Source organism: Triturus cristatus, chromosome 1_2 (genome assembly GCF_964204655.1).
Source record: "Triturus cristatus chromosome 1_2, aTriCri1.1, whole genome shotgun sequence".
NCBI classification, from domain to species: Eukaryota; Metazoa; Chordata; class Amphibia; order Caudata; family Salamandridae; genus Triturus; species Triturus cristatus.
In genome coordinates, this window is record NC_140580.1 from 519,407,086 (window position 1) to 519,425,560 (window position 18,475).

The 18,475-nt window shown below is 45.0% G+C and overlaps 1 protein-coding gene across 1 annotated transcript in view; it reads right to left on the bottom strand.

The window, feature by feature from the left end:
- TEX36 (testis expressed 36) overlaps positions 1-18,475 on the bottom strand; it is a 47,347-nt gene that overhangs the window by 22,014 nt on the left and 6,858 nt on the right. The gene's annotated exons all lie outside the window — the stretch shown is intronic.

Sequence of the window (18,475 nt, forward strand, 5' to 3'; positions counted from 1 at the left end):
CAAAGGAATTAGCAGAGTTGCACAGTGTGGTAGGGCAGTTTAGTGTTTGAATTTTGAGCCATTCTTGGATGATGAGGGGTTTGTTTTTTGGGGAGAGGATTAGCATTTCAGTCTTGTTGGGGTTCAGCTTAAGGTGGCTACTGATTAGCCAAGTTTTTGTATCCTAGTTGTTGTGCCATTAAGAAGTCAGACGTTGCTGGTTTATTTTATTCTGTAGTAGAGTTGCGTGTCGTCAACATATCGGTGATACTTGATACCAGCTTGGTTCAGGACAATTGTGAGGGGTTCCATGAAAAGATTGAATAGGGCTGCCGAGTGGATGAAGCCTTGTAGTACGCCTTGTGGTAGTTGTTTATTATGTTGAAAAGGTCCCTTGGTCGGTCTTTTGAATGGTTGAGTTGATTACGAAAGAAAATGGCCTTTTCTATGAAAATGTGTTTCTCGTAGGTGAGCCATTCTCATTTTAGGATTGAGAGGTGCGCCAGTGAGGGGTTCAGTCTCCATAACTTTTCGGTTTGTCTGAGTTGCCCTCTTTCTTTGTTAAGGTCGACGTTGAACAAGGATCTGGATAAGATTTCTCTCAATCCCTTTAGTTTGAGTGGTGCAACCTGGTCAAGAACATCATTCATCAATGAACTATAGTGGGCAGTGAATTCAACAACGGTGTGTAGGAGGGTTGAGGATGTAATTGAGTATTGATCTTGGACTCTAGTTCTATTAGTGGTATATGCTTGATGTTCCTAGCCCATTGCATGGGTTTGCTGGATGGTGCTGGGAAGGGTAAGGGGTGTAATTTGAGATTGAACACAATTTGATGGTGATCCGCCCAGTTGATAGGCAAGATGAGCCTTTATTGTGGGTCTGTTCATTATTAGCTGCTTGAGATCGTTGATTTCCAGTAGGATATTTAGGTTACGGATTGTGGTGTCTTCTGTGTCATCCCAGTGCAGTTTGAAGTCACCCAGGAGAACATCATTGGAGTCATTTAGTGAGAATTGAGTTATTAGGTAAGTTCATTCCTCTGTGACGAGTGTGCAATCACCAGGAGGGTGATAGGTGGTGTTGAGGTTTGGTGGAAGTGGTGCCTTCAGTTTTGATTTCCTACTCGAAGGTCGAGTAGTTTGTGGTTTCTAGAGGGTTAAGTAGAGTTTCCATTTTGTGGAAGATTGCATGCCAGCCCCCTATTCGCCGTGGTCTATCCCTTCTAATGATCGAGCAGCCAGGTGGAGTGAGCAAGTCTAGTATCGGGGTTGAGTGCTCATTAAGCCTGGTTTCCGTAAGGTGGATCAGATTCGGTTGAGATAAAGAGGTGAGGGGTGACGAGAAGTGTCAGTCAAAAATGGTGAGGTAATTGTCTGCAGATTTAATTAGTATGTTCCCCGTTCTAAAGATAGATATGCAGCTCTCACCTCTAAAATTTTGGGAAAGGGTAGTGGTGAGCTTATTTGCATAGGTAATTTTGATTGTTTTTGCAATTTGAAGGTGGAAAAGGAAGATGTTCCTCCATTTTGCAGAGCGTTTAGAGATGAAAATGCGGTCAGTTATAGTGTTTCCGTTGATCATGTAGTGGTAGGTATTGGCGATAAGTGTTTCCGGAAGTTATTTGAGTAGGTTGTGTTTTCATTTTTTTCTTTCATAATTTGAGAGATTTTTGGGGTATTTTATTTTATTCTCCTTGAGTTGGGGGCCGAATCTCTCAAGTGCTGTGTAGAGGGGCTTAAGAAAGGGGTGAGACATCTTGGCTGTCTTTTGCACTAGTCACTGTTACTGAAGAGGTGTATCGCACTGTAAACTATATGCAAATTATTGTGTTTAGGGTCAGAGTTCCGAAGGGCCAGGGTAAGCAGCTTAGGGCTACATCGTGGGTGATGGTCCAGTAGAATATTATGTCTGGGGAGAATGAACAGCAGTCTCTTGTAGAGCCTCGTAGACCTAGGCTTGTTGCAATCATATTGTTGTAAGGATGGAGCCTTTACACCTAGAAAGGTTTCCCCTTATTAGACATATTTAAATTGCATCATTTACATTGTGAGTCTGCAGGGTGTTCCTCTTTTAATGTAGAATTATGGGAGGTGTTTAGCTCCCTGTTTCTGTATTGGGGGGGTTTTAATCCCGGTTTCAAAATGTCCCCTGGGCCTAAAATAAGTCCATAGATTGTCAGGAGTTTTCTCTCCAATTTAGTAGAGCGGTTAATAAAGGAAAGATCACTCCATCTCTCTCATTTTCCAAGAGCCGGAGAACGCCTTTAGGAAGGAGGAGCAGGGCCGAGCTGGAAATAAGTGGAGCTGGGGGCATTCCATGCAGAAAAGAGGGGCTCTCATTCAAAGGCCCACAGGCCATTCACAGTGAAAATCTACGTTCAGAGGGGACCAATTTTTATTGTATAGGCGCCCTGAGAGGAGTTGCTATTCACGGGCCCTTTGCCAACAAGCCCTAGCTTAGTTCTTGGAATGTCAGACTAAGCATTAAGGGTCTAGCAAATCCACAGTGAAAGAGTACTAGAAGACCCAGTGTTGTTACATGATGGGCGAACCATTTGAGGTATATTGGTATAGTTATGCAAAGGAGTCCTTCTTTACTTTCAGTAAAAATGAAGTGAGTGGAGTTCCTATGTCCATTGCTCATGTGACCATTTTCAGGAAAGATCCATCAAGTGCGAAAAGAGGGGCTACAAATGGAGGGCAAACCATGCCAAGAGTGACCCCCATTGTGTTCACGGGGCCCCAAAACAACCAGAGCGCAGATTAATCCAGCGTCGTCTGTGGGAAAAAAACAGCACCCAAGACCAGCAGGCCAAATCAGTGAATGAAAGAGCACACAGCACACGGATGCTGAATCTGAAAAACATTTGAATTCACCAACTATGATGAGCAATACAGTGGTTACTCCTCTCCTCTCATGCACTGCTCATGAATTCTAAGGGATCTTGGTTTCTTATTTAGACATATGACTAACAGATTCAATCAGTCTGTATTAAAGAGCAGAACACTTTAATAACAGTATAGATTATACTCCCACCTCTTTAATTTCCCTTACCCCAACAAGTGTAAGGTGTTCCTTTATTAATTCTAATTATCCTTATTATCTAAAAATAAGTTATCATACTGTGTATGTTGAAAATTTTAAATTGGGGCTCTATCTAATTTTAATATTGCGACCCTAGCACTCAGCTAGAGCAGCCTTGTGAATAACTCTCTGTCCCAGAATACATTGAGCTAGTGATATAGATCTTCTAAACGTTTTTTTCAGGTATCTAGGTACTCTTTATCCAGTGTTTTAAATGGAAATATAGAACTACCTGTTGAGTCCTGAGACGTGCTGGTACTCGCCCATTAAATGCATTGCAGCAGAGTAGAGCAGTGCAGAACTTTCGCTTGCAAATTAAAGAAGTGCAGCTACTCAGAACCAGACAGCACTGCCTTTATCATCATTCATTGGTTATTAAACTTTTAACTAAAAGGATTTTATAAATCCCTACTTTGACCCAAATTAATTAATTGTTTTACATAGAAATAGTTGTGTTAATCTTCTTCAGTCATCATAAAAGAGACTGTCATCTGTCCCCATGTACAAATATCCCTACTGCAGAACGTAAAGAATATCACATCATACATCTTATGTCAATTATTTCACTTTACGATTTGACCATCACAATGTCAGACCTTAATGAGGCGGACCTACCATTCTGGGTATTTATTCAAACATTTGGTCACTTCATGTGTTATGTTCATCCAAATAGCTTTCTGCTTTCTGATGCTAGGGTTCAATTTCCACACCTTCAGGATTCTTTGACATATTCTATACACATAAATGTATGTTTTACCAGACTCTTCCATTTATGTAAGCCAACAAAATGTATTACTGCAGTATATTTTTGTGTTTTTTATGTTTTGCTGCTGTTAAATGCTCTTGCACCAATCTCCTAGCAACCTGATTGTGGATCCTACATCTTATTGCAAATATGTAAAACATAGTATTACAGTTTATAAATTGCTTTGCTCTATTGTGTAAACTAATCCCTTGAACATATTTGATTTGTCTGCTGTGTACTGTAAGCAAACACTATAGCCATACTTGTACAAGGTGTTTCGTAACAGCTGCAGCCAGCTCTTTCTCCACTGGTATCTGATCTAACTAAATCACTTCGGCTAAGTATGGATTTTCTACCTCGGTCAGTCTGTAATACACTCTCAGAGTGTCCTCAAACATGAAATCCTACACAGTTTATAGTTTTTAGGTATCGCAAAGTATGATAAAGTACATGGTGCACTCTATTTCTTCTTTCCGTTTCTCTAGTTTGTCTGACAGCAACTGTAAATGATTCTTGTGGTGTTTGCAGTTTAGTTTGCTGCTCAACTGACATATTTGTATTCCCTTTTCAAGAAACCTTCTTAAGATTATAATTAACGTCTTACTTGAAATTCTTCTTCAGGGATATAATTACTGTGAGAAGTTGGCCTGGCATATGCTGTCTCCTAGTTATAGGGACACCTTGCATCAGTCCAATTCGACTCTTATTGATGATAGGTTTAAGACAACCTTTAAAGAAAGCTATCCTAGTGGTAGCTGTGGAGAGCAGCCTTCAGGCTAAGTCTTGAAGGAGTGTTAAGCTTATTGTTTTACCATAATAACCTCTTGAATGACCAAATGAAAGAGTAGCCCACACAGGTATATATATAAAATATATGTATTTATTCTAGACAGAATCCCAGTCTCTTTATGAAGCTGTGGCAAAGTTACAATATCAAACAAGCATTGATAGACACAATAAATAGCACTATTAACATTGGGCCCCAGGGGGAGACCAAACCATATACGAAAAAAGTGGTATAAGAACCACAACAATTCTACAGGCAATGCCTAGGGCATTTAGGATCGCTGGCCCCTTAAGAATCCACCCCAGGTTTTGAGGAAGGGGACCCACGGGAGGCGCGTGCAGTGCAAGTAGCTGCTATCGGGATCTCTATTACAGCCTATGGAGAATGTCGCGGTTGGAAATAAACAGTTTAAAAATACTTCTAGCAGGAGTACAAAGTTAAAACTTCAAACTTAAGCTTTTGAAGAGCCCACTACCACGAGAGTACCGAGGTACCACTGTTACCTGCCCCAGGGAAGCCGGGTGCATAGGTCGTTTCTGCTGTCGGGTCGCGGGCTGATTTTCAATGGGAAAATAGTCAAACGTTCTGCTAGCCAAAAGCGTCGATGATGCCGTGAAGATCAAAGATGTGAAGATTGTAGAGAAGTACCTGAAAGCAGAGGGGACAGAGTCTGGGTCACAGCAAAGTGACCAGGAGGCTCAAAGCAAAGAGCCCTTCGATATCGGGTGCTTCAGGTGGAAAGTGGTGTAGCTTGGATCTGCAGCCACGGGCTCCGGGAGGCTTCAAGGAAGGCCAGCTTCAGGAGGACAACTGTCCCACGTCGGATGAGGGTCGCTGCGGTGTTAGTGTCCGGATTGAATCCACTAAGCCTTGGCAACCGCAACCCACGAAGAATAAACAAATCTGCTACAGTGCAGACCCACGAGGTCTGGGAGAGATCTCCTTCAAGGAGACTGTAGAGCAGGCCTGGAGCAACCAGGGGAACTCTTGATTGTAGAAATAGACCTCCGCTAGGGCCCACAAGTCGAGAGACAAGGAACCGCGGGAGGCGGCAATTTGGAGTGCGTAAAAGGGCACCCACGGGCCACCGGAGGGGGCTAGGGCGCTGATCTTTGGCACAATTGCTGTAGAGTGGTTGGCTCGTAAACGGGCCAAAGCACAACTTCCCCACTGGTCAGGGTCTTGTGCTACGCAAGAGCTGGCCGGTGTCCTGGGGTATTGGGGATCTCTGCACCCACGCGGTCCACGGTGCCCAGGGGGATAACTCCTTTATCCCAAGGGAGATTTCTTCCGTCAGCTGGGCAGCAGCAAGTCGAAGGTCAAGACTGTAAACTTCAAGATTAATCTGAGGCTCTGGGGCCACGTTATTCACCTTTATCCCCAAGATTAGGGGAGTGTCCAGAGTAGTGTCCACCAATGAGAGGTGAGGCGGGAAAGGGTGGCTACACCCTCTCCCCTTTGTGTGTTTCCCGCCAGGCGAGGGGCAGGATGTCCCTGAACCGGTTCCAAGCAATGTATGCAGAATGCGGCTTCTGCAGCTGCCTACGTGCAACTCTGAAAGGACATTTGGTGCACCCACCCTGTTCCAATCCACATTATCCTGTCTGGGGAGATGCTAGCACCTCCCTGCCACAGGAGCCCTATTGTCCAGCTGGCAAGGCTGGGGTTTTCCCCAGCAACAGCCAGCCAGGGTCGTGTAGGTGGCGGGTAGTAGCCATTTTGTACTGCTTGTGCACTTTTAAATTGGTGTCTAAATTCTGCCGCTTTTCCCATATCGCCCCTCTAGCAGGGGGGAATCGTACCCTCATGCCCATGGCTGGACTGCGGGTATGATTCCTACATGTTTGACACCAAACACGATATGGTTCTGTGTAGCCATTCTCCAGTTATCGCGATAGACTTATAATGCGGTTAAGAGTATATGGTATGGCTACACTACAAACAACCCAGCAATGATTTTATGAAGGTTGCAGAGAGGCCCTACTCATGTAGGGGTCCCCCCTCACACATACCTCAGCACCCTGCCTTGTAGGATTACCAAGGCCTGCTAAAGGGGTGACCTATGAGAGTATATGTGTTGTAATGGGGTGGGATATAGGGTACATATATCCCTGTAAGGGGTGCTAGCACCACCTTACCCAGACTACAGTAGTGGTCTGGTGGTGTCAGTTTGTATGGCTGTCCCAGGGTGGCACAATAAGTGCTGCAGCCCTGGTAGGCCTACTGAGGGACCCATGCCCTGGGTACCTAGGGTACCATCTACAAGGGACTGTCAGGGCATCCTCAGCATCCAATTGGTTGGTACCTAGGGTACTTCACATCAGTTTTAGGGAGAAAGCAGATAGGCTGGGGTCCTGGATAGCAGGATCCCAGCCAGACTAGTCAAAAACCACTCAAATACCAGGCAAAAAGTTGGGGGCAACCATTAGTCAGATTCCACCTTCCTACATAACCCCCCCCCCCAAACGAAAGGAGATAAGGCTAACCTTGTCCAGATAAGCCTTTATTTCCTGAGTGGCCATATAAGGAAGAACCTGCACTAGCATGGTTGCTCCCTGTCTCATGGTCCACTTGGGAAATCCTACCCCAAGGGGTTCTAGAGTTTCTCCAAAGTCTAGGGAAATTACCTGTATTGGTTTTTGGGACAGAGGTGGGCTGATGGGGTGTCTGAGTCTGGAAGTGAGGCCCTATTTGGGTTGGTCTCAACCTCCTCAGATCACTGGCCACTATGGAAGCCTTTCTGCCCATGACTGTGTCATATCTGGCCCTAAGGGTCAACCTCTGGCTGCCTACAGCTGGGGGTTGGATCCCTTTGGTTGGAATAGTGGAGGGCACTGGAAGGTTTGGGGCAACTGTGCCCCAGGTTTCCCTGTGCTCAACATCATCCATTTGAGGGGTAAGGGGGATGCCTCAGTTTGTAGAGGAATATTCACCTGGCTGAAACTACTCTGCTGGGTGTCCCTAATCTGCTGATGAGGGGGTTCCTCTGGACAGGGGCCCCTTAAGGGTCCATTGACCTCCCTGACCTCTGCAGCCCTGGGCTGAATGAGGCAGGGTAGAGAGGGGCAGGATACCTGCTCCAGACTGGGTACCACCTTGGAAGGATCCCCTGCCATCAGAGAGGTGGGCAGGCCAGGCCTGTCCACTTCTGGGGCAGTTACTTCACAAGGGGCAGGATCAGTTCCCTGAGACACTTGACCCTTACCTTTAGTCTGGTGGGGGGAGGACTGTTCCTCACCCCCTGTGCTCTCTGTTTGGGTGGAGTGATCCATAGTTTCAGGCTTCCCTCCCTTCATTTTCTCCTGGGGTGGAGGCGAGGCCCTCAGGGTCCCATCCACTCTCTCAGGGATTCCTACCATTTTCAAATGGGCCTTGTGGTCAACCTCAGCCCAGGCTGAGATTTCCAGATCATTCCCCAGTAGACAATCTACAGGCAAGGTGGGGGACACTGCCACTCTCTTTGGGCCAGTGACCCCTCCCCAGCTGAGATTTACTACTGCCATGGGGTGGTCTGTCCTAACTCCATCAACGTTGGTCACCTGGTAGCTAAACCCAGGTAAAAGCTGTTCTAGGGGCACTAGTCTCTTGGTCACCATGGTGACACTAGCCCCTGTGTCCTTGTAGGCCACAGCCTTCTGACCATTGATCATGGGCTCTTGTCTGTACCTGCCCAGGATACTGGGACTCATGGTAAAGTTGGCAAACCCCATGCCACCATCACAGACTAAAGTTGCTTGTGCAGGGGACCTGGTTAGGCCAGAGTCCACCTGAGTTCCCCAAGAAAACCCAACTAAGTTTTTGGGTGCACTCCCACCACCTGGGGGATTACTACTAGTAGCAACAGGAGGTGTTGGAGCTGCAACTGGAGGAACATTTTCTTTATTGCCATTCTTTGGACAACTGGAGTCAGTTTTCCAGTGGCCAGGTTTCTGACACACATGGCAATATGGTTTCTTTTTAGAAGAGGAAGGATTTTGGGACCCACCCCCAGCACTGGGTTTTTGGGGCTCTTCAGGGGACTTTTCTGTTTTATTATCCCCACCTTTCTCTTTGGGCTTGGTAGAATCTTTCTTCTGGTCACCACCTTGGTTCTTGGGCCTGATCCTGGTTCTGACCCATTTGTCTGCCTTCTTTTCCAATTCTTGGGGAGAGGTCAGATCAGAGTCCACCAGGTGCTGGTGTAAGAGTTGGTTATGACAATTATTAAGAATCTTCTCCCTCATTATGAGATTATACAATCCTTGATAATTATTTACTTTACTGCCATTTAACCAACCTTCCAATGCCTTGGTAGTACAATCAACAAAGTCTACCCAATCTTGATCCTGTGCTTTTTGGGTGTCTCTGAACTTAAGTCTGTATTGATCCGTGGTTAAGCCAAACCCATCTATTAAAGCATCTCTCAAGATATAGTAATCATCTGCACCCTCTTCTCTTACAGAGAGGAGCTTGTCTCTACCTTTGTCTGCAAAGGAGAGCCACAGGATTGCTGCCCACTGCTCTACTGGGACCCTCTGTACTTTACAGGCCCTCTCAAGAGCAGATATCCATTTGTGGATGTCATCCCCTGTATGATAGGGGGGCACAATCTTGTGGAGGTTCCTATTGTCAGGGACTTTCTCTCTAACTCTAGGGGTTTCATTTCTGCCACCAGGGATCTCTAGACCCCACTTCTTTGAAGCTTTCTGAAGCTCCAGGGAATCCCTGTCTAATGCTAACTGCTCTTTCCTTAGTTGTAGCTTTGCCTGCTCAAACTGGAGCAATCTGCATTTCCTCTCTTGGGAGGATTCTCTCCACTGAGGAGAGGCAGAGGTCCTTTTGGATCTCCTAGAATGGCTGGACCCCACTGAGGGGGACCTGTTTCTTCTGGGATCCACCACTCTCCCATTAGGGATGGAGGGAGTGCCTCATGGGCCATCACCTCCATGTTGTGAGTGGTCTGGTTCTTCCAGGTCAGGATCTTCATCCTCTTCCTGGTCCTCATCAGAGTCCTCTCTTGGAGGGTCCTCTTCTGATGGATGCCCACCCAATCTGTCTACCCCACCAGACCCTAAAGTCTGCATAAAGTCTGCTATGAGCAGGATTTCCCTGAGACGTTGGGTATTGGCACCTTTGTTTGTCTTAAGTTTCCTAAGGGTGCACATCTCCCTAAGATCAGCAAAGGAGAGATGATCATACTTGTCAACTGGGATCCTTTGGGGTCCTTCCAGAGCCTTATGGGCACCTGAACCTAAAGACATTTCAAGTGTAGTGATAGTGGTGTATCTACCTACACTAAGTGTGGCCTACTGAACCCTTTCTTGAGTTGTAGTCAAGGTGTGCTAAACCCTCTACACACAACTCCTAAGTTCAGTAGAACTTATTGTATTCTAAGCTTGAATTTATATGTACCTTTGGTACCTAGTGGCTTTCACTTTAGAAATTCAATTTGTTATCTGGTAAAACAATGGCAAGCTTGAATCCAACCGCTGCACACCAATGTGAGAAGTTGGCCTGGCATATGCTATCTCCTAGTTATAGGGACACCTTGAACCAGTCCAATTCGACTCTTATTGATGATAGGTTTAAGACAACCTTTAAAGAAAGCTATCCTAGTGGTAGCTGTGGAGAGCAGCCTTCAGGCTAAGTCTTGAAGGAGTGTTAAGCTTATTGTTTTACCATAATAACCTCTTGAATGACCAAATGAAAGAGTAGCCCACACAGGTATATATATAAAATATATGTATTTATTCTAGACAGATTCCCAGTCTCTTTATGAAGCTGTGGCAAAGTTACAATATCAAACAAGCATTGATAGACACAATAAATAGCACTATTAACATTGGGCCCCAGGGGGAGACCAAACCATAAACTAAAAAGGTGGTATAAGAACCACAACAATTCTACAGACAATGCCTAGGGCATTTAGGATCGCTGGCCCCTTAAGAATCCACCCCAGGTTTTGAGGAAGGGGACCCACGGGAGGCGCGTGCAGTGCAAGTAGCTGCTATCGGGATCTCTATTACAGCCTATGGAGAATGTCGCGGTTGGAAATAAACAGTTTAAAAATACTTCTAGCAGGAGTACAAAGTTAAAACTTCAAATTTAAGCTTTTGAAGAGCCCACTACCACGAGAGTACCGAGGTACCACTGTTACCTGCCCCAGGGAAGCCGGGTGCATAGGTCGTTTCTGCTGTCGGGTCGCGGGCTGATTTTCAATGGGAAAATAGTAAAAAGTTCTGCTAGCCAAAAGCGTCGATGATGCCGTGAAGATCAAAGATGTGAAGATTGTAGAGAAGTACCTGAAAGCAGAGGGGACAGAGTCTGGGTCACGGCAAAGTGACCAGGAGGCTCAAAGCAAAGAGCCCTTCGATGTCGGGTGCTTCAGGTGGAAAGTGGTGTAGCTTGGATCTGCAGCCACGGGCTCCGGGAGGCTTCAAGGAAGGCCAGCTTCAGGAGGACAACTGTCCCACGTCGGATGAGGGTCGCTGCGGTGTTAGTGTCCGGATTGAATCCACTAAGCCTTGGCAACCGCAACCCACGAAGAATAAACAAATCTGCTACAGTGCAGACCCACGAGGTCTGGGAGAGGTCTCCTTCGAGGAGACTGTAGAGCAGGCCTGGAGCAACCAGGGGAACTCTTGATTGTAGAAATAGACCTCCGCTAGGGCCCACAAGTCGAGAGACAAGGGACCGCGGGAGGCGGCAATTTGGAGTGCGTAAAAGGGCACCCACGGGCCACCGGAGGGGGCTAGGGCGCTGATCTTTGGCACAGTTGCTGTAGAGTGGTTGGCTCGTAAATGGGCCAAAGCACAACTTCCCCACTGGTCAGGGTCGTGTGCTACGCAAGAGGTGGCTGGTGTCCTGGGGTATTGGGGATCTCTGCACCCACGCAGTCCACGGTGCCCAAACTCATTGAGCACACTCACTGGCCTCTGGGATGCGCTGGAAACCCACCTCAAGGTTTCTGGAAGTCGTCGAAGTTCGTGAGAGCAGCGAAGTTCCAACCGGGTCACTTGCAGTGTTTCAGGTGCCTGCCAAGCAGGGGAATAACTCCTTTATCCCAAGGGAGATTTCTTCCGTCAGCTGGGCAGCAGCAAGTCGAAGGGCAAGAATGTAAAGTTCAAGATTAATCTGAGGCTCTGGGGCCACGTTATTCACCTTTATCCCCAAGATTAGGGGAGTGTCCAGAGTAGTGTCCACCAATGAGATGTGAGGCGGGACAGGGTGGCTACACCCTCTCCCCTTTGTGTGTTTCCCGCCTGGGCGAGGGGCAGGATGCCCCTGAACCGGTTCCAAGCGGTATATGCTGAATGAGGCTTCTGCAGCTGTCTACGTGCAACTCTGAAAGGACATTTGGTGCACCCACCCTGTTCCAATCCACATTATCCTGTCTGGGGATATGCTAGCACCTCCCTGCCACAGGAGCCCTATTGTCCAGCTGGCGAGGCTGGGGTTTTCCCCAGCAACAGCCAGCCAGGGTCGTGTAGGTGGCGGGTAGTAGCCATTTTGTACTGCTTGTGCACTTTTAAATTGGTGTCTAAATTCTGCCGCTTTTCCCATATCGCCCCTCTAGCAGGGGGGAATCGTACACTCATGCCCATGGCTGGACTGGGGGTATGATTCCTACATGTTTGACACCAAACACGATATGGTTCTGTGTAGCCATTCTCCAGTTATCGCGTTATCGCGATAGACTTATAATGCGGTTAAGAGTATATGGTATGGCTACACTACAAACAACCCAGCAATGATTTTATGAAGGTTGCAGAGAGGCCCTACTCATGTAGGGGTCCCCCCTCACACATACCTCAGCACCCTGCCTTGTAGGATTACCAAGGCCTGCTATAGGGGTGACCTATGAGAGTATATGTGTTGTAATGGGGTGGGATATAGAGTACCTATATCCCTGTAAGGGGTGCTAGCACCACCTTACCCAGACTACAGTAGTGGTCTGGTGGTGTCAGTTTGTATGGCTGTCCCAGGGTGGCACAATAAGTGCTGCAGCCCTGGTAGGCCTACTGAGGGACCCATGCCCTGGGTACCTAGGGTACCATCTACAAGGGACTGTCAGGGCATCCTCAGCATCCAATTGGTTTGTACCTAGGGTACTTCACATCAGTTTTAGGGAGAAAGCAGATAGGCTGGGGTCCTGGATAGCAGGATCCCAGCCAGACTAGTCAAAAACCACTCAAATACCAGGCAAAAAGTTGGGAGCAACCATTAGTCAGATTCCACCTTCCTACAATTACACTTACCTCTGGGGAATTCACCATAGGGAATGCTGGATTTCAAACATTTTGTTCAGTTTGTTGTAGCATTTAGAGTTTAATTTATTGCTTTCTTTCTAAAACGGCTTCTTTCAAGTCTGATCATACGGACTTAAAATGTGCATACTAAACTTTACATCACTGTGTTTATGTGTTCGAATCACAATCATCTGGTTTGAATTGAGATAGTTGTGCTGCTACACACTTGATCAACCCCACATGACATTGAAATGATCTATTCAATGATCCTAGAAGATGATTTTTGTCATGATATTGCCCATTATTCTCAGCCAGTGCACGCATGCCTCTTCATAGACCAGCTTATAAATGGACACAACTGTAAAGTTTCTTGTTTGTATAGTTGGATCTCATACAAGAAGTAATCATTGTATGGAGTCCCTGTCATGTTTAATACATGTGAAGAGTGATTAGGTTCCTCACAATCTTGGTCACCAACTAGTGTTCAGAAATGTTTGAGGGATAGTGACTGCCTCTTACAAATCATCTCATTTTGGTCACCCATTACTTTGACCACACGACCTGAATCTGCATTACACTACACTAGATCCCTATAGAAAATTGATGCACCTTCAAAACGGCCGGCTTTGTCTACAAGACCAATGAACCAAATATCTTGAAGTACGTGGCCAGCAAACTCTCAATTTTTGGAGGCTTAGGGGCGCTATGTATGAAAGAAAAACTGTCTGAAAATCTGCAGTTTCACATAGCAGGAAATTCAGAGCCCAGCTCCTTTTTGCCTGCACACTGAAGATCTGGAGCTCTTTACCCTGTGAGCTGCGATGTACTCCGTTGCTTATCTTCCGGAAATATGCTCACGAATATTTTATTTGAGAAGAACATCTTCACAGCATCTAACCATGCATTGTACCCTGCCTTTATAGATCTACAACAATTAATAATACTTGGTTAAGTGCATACTCGAACATTGTCTCAGTGTTGCGACATTGTCATACTTCTACAAGGTCTCAGTGTTACCACTTAACCATGGCTAACATTATGCCATGACCATGTTTTACATAACACCTTAAACAATTATTCATCTTTTGCCTACCCTTTTGTGCAGAACCCTAATATAAAGCTTAACTGCTTGCATATGCTGCAGTATCTCATCACGCCACCAAGACATGTAACCCTGTTCTGCTAGCTTGTTCTTTGCTGTGCCTCTAGGGGATATACTGTCCTCTTCTCATGAGTGTCCACTGGATTGCTATGCACCATACAGTCAGCTCCCTCCTCACCCTGCTGACAATCCTCCTGCAGCACTTGTTCTAACAGCTTGAATTGCTAGGATACCTTTAACCGGTCAGTTATTCACCCGGATTTACATTTGAAAATGTTGTGTCCCCAGGCCTGGACATAGAGCACGGGATTGGTTTCGTCCTCACTGAAATCTTTATCTCTCTAGACTGTACAATCCCTTACCTTTGCCGTATCCTTGATTCACCACATCCTCAATTCCTGCAGTGGCCACTGCTTGACCGCAAACAAATTGTATGTATTTTTTCTCCACCCACAAGTCTTCATTGCACTTCCCATGAAATCAGAAGTGTTAATGCTTGCACCTGAGCCTCATACTTGGACTCTGCATATCCTCTACAAACATTATTCATCTCAATACACAGAAAAAATAGGTTTTGATTCTATAACCATTTTCAAAAATAGATCTGCTAAACTGAACTAGAATGCCAAATAAGATCTTCACAGATTGTATTCTCACTAATTTTCTACAATGTCTTCTTCTGTTTTTCTTTGTGTACTTCTTGATGTGTCACAGAATGTAAATTTATGAAATATTAGCACTTTCTGGAGGGCCATGTAAGAATGCAGGGAGGTTCCTCATTTTCTAAGCATACATTTGGCTCCTGGTCTCCTGAAGCAGTCCAATGCATCAGATTTTTCTGAGCATGTCTGTGACCTCGACACATCTATACTCGTCTGTGCATGTCTGTCAGCACTGATCTTCTGTGGTTGGGCATGGATTCTGTTCTTTTTTGTCCCCCTTTTGTCCTCTGATGTCAGATCGCTAATGGATTCAGCTTTTGTGTTTGGTCACAGCCTCAGAACTGTGTTTGGCACTGGCCTCTGATCACCTGAATTTTCCCATAGCTTCAGATGTTTGATGAATTTGCCATGGCCACAGATCTTTGGTGTCAGGGCTTCTGATTTTCGGAATGTACATACGGCCTCTTATCGCCTGACTTTCATAATTTAAAAATGCCTGGAACACAAATGACTTTTTTCACTTTTTTAATGCCACCTTCTTTCTCTATCTCTAGATGTTAATAGCTTTCGATTTGGTAATTCCCTTCAGATAGCACAATCTGATATTTTACGTTCTACACAGCTCCTACGATTATCGCAGAACAATTGATGCTTTCAAGTTGTATTTTCCTTGCGAGAACAAGATTTCTCCGGTATGACAGTTACTGACCACTTGTGCACGTAAAACCCTCACTCCCATAACAACTCGGGAGGAGTAGCACAGAACAGATACGTTCTGTAATTTTTTTACCTCTGTGGTATATCGGGGGTACCTTTCTAATGTTTCCTTACCTTACCTGCAACACACCATAACTGAGTGGAGAGTGTGATGCGTGCAACCGAAAGGGGAGTGATATTGAGTGGGCTAAGGGTACAACAGGTGATGTATGTGGCCTCAGATTCAATGAGCCCGTTCAGGGTCTATGATCTTAGTCACTTGCCCATAACGTATGTTCTTCCGTTTCTGGGCTCAGTCTCCGATTTTCTGAGTCGTAGATTTGACTGGTGCAGTTCCAAATATTTGCTTAGTGTCTTGATGGAGTAGTCCAGAATTGACAATTGACCGTCTGCTCAATAACAGCCTTGTTCGTATTATTCCTTTTTGAAATGTTAATCCACAGCCCAAATGCCACTATTTGAAAGATGAGAAGCCGTTCAAGGGTGTGATTATGTTGATTATTTAAATCATTATGAGGGTGTGTATTGGTGGGAAACGTGTTCACCTGCAGTTTCTCCTTGTGTGTCTTGATTCTGTGCGGAAAGCTCTCTTTAAAGGTCTGCAGGGACCACATATGCAGGGGGAATTAGAGAGAGGTGATTCCGCGGTTGACAAGATGATTGGGTTTTTGTTTGACTTCATGTTACCTTGTCCCTTGTTTTCACTATATAATTGGGGGATTTTGGTACTGATCATAAAGACCATAAACATTATCATTATTTATAAGAATTAACAGCATACATCTGGAGTGTCAAAGTTTCGGGTAAGATGTTTCAGTTCACCCATTTATTTAACTCGTTTTTGGTATTTTGAAGTTAACTACATAGCACTTCATTTTCAAATTCATATTCATGCCACTGTATCTTTTGGGTTTGGTGGATCCCATAGAGCGCTACAACGAACAGTGCTGTTTTTTTTTTGGAGGCTGACATCACTGCTGTGCAGCAAAGAAAAGCTGAGTGGTGGAGCTGGTTATCCTGGTATTTCCTACAAACCGATGGGATTTCAACCCAGATACCCTTGAGATGTTGGTACCCTCAAAGGGAGCAGTCACCACTGGAGACATGCGCACAGCACAAAGAGGAAGTGCAGAGAGAGCCACCCTGATTTGACAAAGGGGTTGGTTGTGCCTGAGCCTGGAAGCCCCTTAAGGTTTTTTTTAAATCATCCTCATCATCACAGTTTATTGTGTTACCCGTTGCATTACATACAATAAAAGTAAGTAGAAGCAGCAGTAAATGCATTATAATTTAAATACCACTACATTCAAAATGCATCACTAATTGACAGAAATTACACTGAAGATGGTCTGATTCCATTGTGTGAATTCTTCCAGTCAAATGTTCCCGTCGCAGCACTGCTGGATTAAGTCTCCTTATTGTTCTCCTGGATGTCTGCCTCATGAGACTACTGGTTTCTGTAAATACTGTTTTTAGGTACAGAGATATGGCATCTTCTGCATGTGTATGTTTAAAACTACCTATACAGAGGTGCAAAGTATTGGTGAATCTGATCATGTCAGCTATGTGTAGTTCTGGTGTGATGTGGTGGATGGTTAGAGATGTTGAGTAATTCTTTTAATTGTCTATGTATTTTTATTTTTGGGGCAGCTGCTTGTTTTTAGCCTGTTACTACAGCAAGTATGAGTAGTGACATTTTCCTCAAACCTCTTGTACCAAGGATGTGATAGTTGTTTTATGGGTTACAGTTTTATGTCCTTTGGTTTGGGCAGTTGTTAGTAATCCAGTATCCAGCCATTTTGGAATGCTTCATCTGGCGGTGCTTAGGTAGTGAGGGAGGGAGGGACGTTAGCTTCCATCTCATAAAGTAGGGACAGTATACTTTAGGACGCAAAGGACAGGCACAAGGCCTTCTTGAAATGTGAACCAGGAGCCAACCACATGGACATTGTTCATCTGCTGCTGTCAGTTTGCAATATCGACATAGGGGTGCTTTATGGTTTTAATTTTTCATTACGACTTCAAAGGAGCTGTATCAGGTTGCCGAGGTTTCGATGAGACGGGTCAAAATGGTCTGCATTTTGGTTAGACCACATCCCTGTTGCTTCCTTGTTTACAGTTATGACTTGGACCTTTCTTGATTAGAAGTATTCCCCAGACAAGATCAATAGTTTCATGTATGTACCGCGGTATCGTAACGTTAGTTGTCGCTGGTCTGACATTTGAGTAAGTGTGCTCTGCTTAGATAGTGTGTGTTTTTATGTTATTTTCATATTATTTCGTGCACTTGCGATGTTAGTTCCCAGGATAGTGGCTGGGTGAGGCATGCTGTACTTGATTTTGGGTCTCTCCTGTGATCTTGGCCATTTTAGTGAGGTAGTGTGTTGTGTGCCAAAGCTGGCCTGTAGTGTGTCACCAGTAATCTACTACAGCGCTTACAAAATGGCACCCCTTTGTGCTAGACTTGCAAGATTCTGTCCCTTTAGAGTGTGAGCAGCAGCATAAGGGTTTTCACTTCATTGGGACAGAAGACAAATAATATAGCAGTACCAAGTACAGCAGAATTGATCATGGGCTTGGATCAAGGTGACAAAAAGAAACCATGACAGACAGCGATAACATTTATGAAGCGTAACCTGCCTGGTAAAATTAAGAAAAAAAGCTGATCCCAAAAAACAAGAAAATCAACAAATAAGGATTAGAGAGAAAAATCTTAAGATTGCTTTAAAAAAATAGCTTAATAAGGGGCTAAACGAAGGCTAAGTGGGAAATAATTCCAAAGTTTGATGTGAGATAGACAAATGATCCCCCCCTCTCCTAGCTTTAGGGATCCGAGGAACTTGAAGTAGTTTGTATACGTTCGATCTCAATGTTCTAACCTGGCAATACGGTTTGGATCTCGTTCTTACATAAAAGGTCCTTTTTGTTCAAGTGCTCTATAGGCAAAGGTCAGGGCCTTAAATTAAATGTGTTTAATTACAGGCAGCTAGTGTCGTTTTCACAGGTGAGGGATCACTGATATTGGAAAAGGAACGCCATTGCCAAGGATTGCTGGTTGAAGAACATCCTGAAATTCTCCATTGAAAGAGAGCTGAAGGACAATTTCCCACCTCGGTAAGTGTTCACTACACAGCTTAATCACAAAAGTTCCTTACAAGTTGAAGTGCA